Genomic DNA, 6,195 nt, shown 5'->3' with positions numbered 1-6,195 from the left:
TTTTTGGAAACTGCAGTGATATGTACTTATTGGTACGTATTTCGCGTCTTGCAAAAATGTGCCCCCAGGTATGTATTTGCCATGAGACCGGGTAGATCATTATACAATTTTAACGTTTAAATGCTTCTTTAGTTACTTGTGATTTGTGATTTGTGTTGTCATGTGTTTCATTAGAACTATATAATAATCAGTGTTGGGGAGTAGCTAGCTACAAGTAGCGACGCTACTAGCTTAACTACATTTTTCAGTAGCTTTACAGTAGCGACGCTACTTTTAAAACAGTGTAGCTTTTCCTGTAGCTAACTAATTTTTCCAGCAAGTAGTGATGTAGTGCGACCAAATGCTACATTTCCGTTTTGCGTTCTGACGAGTCACGAGCCTGTAATGCATTGCAGCGCACGTAGCGTCTTCTTATGAATAGATCCCTCCACCTCTACAAAAAAGTGATGTGATCTCTCGTTATTTTAGTTGTATGCGCTTATTAATGGGTTTTCTCCTCACTTATATTTCGGTGATATTTTCTAAGAGCTCAGATTATGGATTAGGTGGGATTATGCAAAGGAGTCTGCACATGCACGCTTATCGCGCTCATTTCTTTGTCCTCTCAATGATATTCATGCAAATTCCCGCAGTGTCGTATCTTTGCTCACAGCTGCCAACTGGAACTAAAGGATTATGCAAGCAGCTTCAACAAGCAAATAGATTTCACCCACTTCAGAAGAATCACTAGTTACGCTGCTCTCCATCTGTCTGCTAGCCATTTACAAAATACTTTTTGTAAATTTGCTTTTGCATGTTTTAATAGAGTACTTTATAAAAGTGTTTGGGTGTCTTTGGTAAAGTGACTGCGGTAGTAATGAACAATAAGGTAAATTGTTTCAATGTCTCTAACAGCTAGATTTTGTCATAGAGGAAATAACATACAGTAATCATCAGATAAAGACCACCAGGGAAATCATATTTGTATTCATAGGTATTTGTATGTTTAGGTAAACACTTAAAGGTCTTATTGTCCTGACAGCATCTACTACGGAACCGCTTTAGAGATGTGAAAACTTTTACAAATCCTCAGAACCAGAATTTCAAGAATGTTTTGTCGCAGGTGACCAAATTCAACACAAAATCGGAAATGTAAAAATTTGTCACTAATGCTGTTTATATTTAAAAGACATTTTCATGTTATCAATACATTAACGTGTTTCAGTTGACGTGTTACAGTCAACATGATATCTGTACTTAAAATCAATTGTTATGTAGGAGCCAAATACCTCATTGTGAAAACAGATACAGAAAAGGCATGAAAGTGACATTTACTGTTCAGGCAGACTCGTGCAGAATCGATTTGACCTAATAACTTGGCAATTATCAGGAATTAGCCCTAATAGCTATCAGCACAGATCTATGAAGAGAACTCTGAAAGCCACACTGATGGCATGTCTAGACGTGGATGGTGATTTACTATATATATACACTGTTTCTTCTATGCATTTAAATACACCAATGTAAAAAATATTTGAAGGGTAACTAACTTTCAACCCAGTCTCATAAAAATACGTACCTCTGTGTACATTTCTGCAACACCGTTTTTACGTACCTTACTGCACGTTTCGCCGCAGTTTCAAAGAGAAATGTCCACTGAGTGGCGCTAAAACACGGGTTCAATACATGACCCTGGCACAATTGTTTGACGTTGATGTGTTTTTATTACGTTGCTTCAGGTACGTATTGCGGCGATTCAGAATTCAAATATCCGGGGACTGTCGCTAAAAGTTAATGCTCTATCGTGTTGGAAATATGCCCTACACCAAACCCAACCCTAAACCTACCCGATAGTGTTAACAAATGCAAAACTGATATAAAAACACATTTTTTGATGCAACCGTGCCATTTTAACTTCCTTATGTGCAGATTTGAACTGTTTTGTCAAACCGTATTTACACGGGATTCGAACTGGAGCTCCTCACCTCTCAAGTACATCTCCGTACTCCGTGAGCTACCGAACAAACCTACCGTCTATGAAAACCCAAGCTGGATATGCTGGATATGTGCGGTGCTAACAATCAAGAGCATCAGTTTTCAAATCTCCCAGCATATTATGAAGTCACAGAAGTCACAACATAATACTCTTCAAGTAATTGTGCGAAAATTACGCTTTATTAATCGAAACTCTGTAAATCATACTTTGTGTGAAAATAATTTAAAAGGTGTCGGAGTTTTACTGCCTCTAGTGTTAATTTTTGTTGGAAACTGCAGTGATATGTACTTATTGGTACGTATTTCGCGTCTTGCAAAAATGTGCCCCCAGGTACGTACTTATTACTTATTGGTACGTATTTCGCGTCTTGCAAAAATGTGCCCCCAGGTATGTATTTGCCATGGTAGATCATTAGTAGCGACGCTACTAACGTAACTACGTTTTTCAGTAGCTTTACAGTAGCGACGCTACTAACGTAACTACATTTTTCAGTAGCTTTACAGTAGCGACACTACTTTTAAAACAGTGTAGCTTTTCCTGTAGCTAACTAATTTTTCCAGCAAGTAGCGATGTAGCGCGACCAAACACTACATTCCCTTTTGCGTTCTGACGAGTCAAGAGCCTGTAATGCATTGAAGCAGCACAGCATCTTCTTCTAGATCACAAACTAAATGTGTTCATTACCGCCATCTGTTGTGATATCACGCATCGCATGGCTTTACAGTCTTTCCACCGACAAGAGCTCGTCTGATGATATTGCAAAGGATGTACAGGAGTGGATATTTCACATGAATCAACTGTAATTTACGCGAAACAAAGATTAAAATGCGGTCTTCGTCGAAGACTTAAAACACATACAAGAGGTGAATAATAGCCTTTTTAAACTGATTAATTTTTCTTCTTTATTGCACTCTAGATCAAATGTCTATTTTACAATGATGAACGGTCATAATATAATCTGTGCCCCACAGTTTTATAATGAACACTAATCGAACAGTAGTGTGCTTATCATTTGGCAAAGGATGGTTGCGGCGGGATTCACGCAAAGCGCAGTGTTCACGCATGCAGCTGATGATTGACGTCTCCATTCACAGTCAGAAAATACCGCATGTGCTGTGAGTTTAACCTGCTTATTTTATGACTTCTCCATATCCAGTTTGTTGCATACATTTTGTTCTTGCATTGATGTTACGTTAGTAGCAATTTTGCACTTTGACAGTCAGTTTAAGATAATATAACTAGGCTATAACTATACAGTAGCCGATTTTATTATTGTGTGTATCGGATAGTTTACAAAATCAAATGATTGGGACACTTTTTGTCATTGAAATGGCTTGGAAAAGTTTATGCAAGCAGCTTCAACAAGCAAATAGATTTCACCCACTTCAGAAGAATCACTAGTTACGCTGCTCTCCATCTGTCTGCTAGCCATTTACAAAATACTTTTTGTAAATTTGCTTTTGCATGTTTTAATAGAGTACTTTATAAAAGTGTTTGGGTGTCTTTGGTAAAGTGACTGCGGTAGTAATGAACAATAAGGTAAATTGTTTCAATGTCTCTAACAGCTAGATTTTGTCATAGAGGAAATAACATACAGTAATCATCAGATAAAGACCACCAGGGAAATCATATTTGTATTCATAGGTATTTGTATGTTTAGGTAAACACTTAAAGGTCTTATTGTCCTGACAGCATCTACTACGGAACCGCTTTAGAGATGTGAAAACTTTTACAAATCCTCAGAACCAGAATTTCAAGAATGTTTTGTCGCAGGTGACCAAATTCAACACAAAATCGGAAATGTAAAAATTTGTCACTAATGCTGTTTATATTTAAAAGACATTTTCATGTTATCAATACATTAACGTGTTTCAGTTGACGTGTTACAGTCAACATGATATCTGTACTTAAAATCAATTGTTATGTAGGAGCCAAATACCTCATTGTGAAAACAGATACAGAAAAGGCATGAAAGTGACATTTACTGTTCAGGCAGACTCGTGCAGAATCGATTTGACCTAATAACTTGGCAATTATCAGGAATTAGCCCTAATAGCTATCAGCACAGATCTATGAAGAGAACTCTGAAAGCCACACTGATGGCATGTCTAGACGTGGATGGTGATTTACTATATATATACACTGTTTCTTCTATGCATTTAAATACACCAATGTAAAAAATATTTGAAGGGTAACTAACTTTCAACCCAGTCTCATAAAAATACGTACCTCTGTGTACATTTCTGCAACACCGTTTTTACGTACCTTACTGCACGTTTCGCCGCAGTTTCAAAGAGAAATGTCCACTGAGTGGCGCTAAAACACGGGTTCAATACGTCCACCCTGGCACGTTTTTATTACGTTGATATAGGTACGTATTGCTGTGTTTTTATTGCGTTTCTTCAGGTACGTATTGCGGCGATTCAGAATTCAAATATCCGGGGACTGTCGCTAAAAGTTAATGCTCTGTCGTGTTGGAAATATGCCCTACACCAAACCCAACCCTAAACCTACCCGATAGTGTTAACAAATGCAAAACTGATATAAAAACACATTTTTTGATGCAACCGTGCCATTTTAACTTCCTTATATGCAAATTTGAACTCTTTTGTTGAACCGTAGTTACACGGGATTCGAACCGGAGCTTTTCACCTCTCAAGTACGTCTCCGTACTCCGTGAGCTACCGAACAAACCTACCATAGATGAAAACCCATTGGTATGAAGCTGGATATGTGCGGTGCTAACAATCAAAAGCATCAGTTTTCAAATCTCCCAGCATATTAAAATTGTTTTGAAGTCACAACATAATACTCTTCAAGTAATTGTGCGAAAATTACGCTTTATTAATCGAAACTCTGTAAATCATACTCTGTGTGAAAATAATTTAAAAGGTTTCGGAGTTTTACTGCCTCTAGTGTTCATTTTTTTTGGAAACTGCAGTGATATGTACTTATTGGTACGTATTTCGCGTCTTGCAAAAATGTGCCCCCAGGTATGTATTTGCCATGAGACCGGGTAGATCATTATACAATTTTAACGGCTTCTTTCTTCTTTAGTTACTTGTGATTTGTGATTTGTGTTGTCATGTGTTTCATTAGAACTATATAGTGTTGGGGACATAATTAGAAATAAAGAAATAAATAAATGTACAAAGAAATGTAAAAAAGCAAATATAAATATATAAATAAATATACAAAGAAAAGTAAAAATGCAAAAATAAATAATTATTTATAATTTTATTTCCTTATTTATGTATTTTTCTTTTTTTTTTCCACATTTATTTTTTTTTTCTTTTATTTCCACATTTATTTATTTATGCATTTATTTATTTTCACATTTATTTAGCTCGTCTGATGATATTGCAAAGGATGTACAGGAGTGGATATTTCACATGAATCAACTGTAATTTACGCGAAACAAAGATTAAAATGCGGTCTTCGTCGAAGACTTAAAACACATACAAGAGGTGAATAATAGCCTTTTTAAACTGATTAATTTTTCTTCTTTATTGCACTCTAGATCAAATGTCTATTTTACAGTGATGAACGGTCATAAGGAGGTTAATTTAGCCTTTTTAAACTGATTAATTTTTCTGCTTTATTGCACTCTATATCAAATGTCTATTTTACAATGATGAACGGTCATAATATAATCTGTCCCCCCACAGTTTTGTAATGAACATTAATCGAACAGAAAATAAAATCGTGATATAGTAGTGTGCTTATCATTTGGCAAAGGATGGTTGTGGCGGGATTCACGCAAAGCACAGTGTTCACGCACACAGCTGATGATTGACGTCTCCATTCACAGTGAGTAAATACCGCATGTTCTGTGAGTTTAACCTGCTTATTTTATGACTCCTCCGTATCTAGTTTAAGTTGCATACAACTTGTTCTTACGTAGGTGTTGCATTTGTAGCAATATAATAATATAACTAAAATAACTATTGAACTATACAGTACTCTATATCTCATTATTATGATGGGGGGCCCTGCAGTAAGTCATAGCCCCGGGGCCCAGTGAGGTCTTAATGCGGCCCTGCCTCCGTATCCAGTTTAAGTTGCATACATTTTGTTCTTACATTCGTGTTGTTTTTGTAGCAATATACTAATATAACTAAAATAAGTATTTAACTATACAGTATTTTATTATTGTGTGTATCGAATAGTTGTTACGTTTGTAGCAATATAATAATATAACTAAAATAACTACAATATTT

Source organism: Sinocyclocheilus anshuiensis, unplaced genomic scaffold, assembly GCF_001515605.1.
Source record: "Sinocyclocheilus anshuiensis isolate Anshui unplaced genomic scaffold, SAMN03320099.WGS_v1.1 scaffold391, whole genome shotgun sequence".
Taxonomy (NCBI): Eukaryota; Metazoa; Chordata; class Actinopteri; order Cypriniformes; family Cyprinidae; genus Sinocyclocheilus; species Sinocyclocheilus anshuiensis.
The sequence above is the reverse complement of the archived record's forward strand: the minus strand, read 5'-3'. Positions refer to the sequence as shown.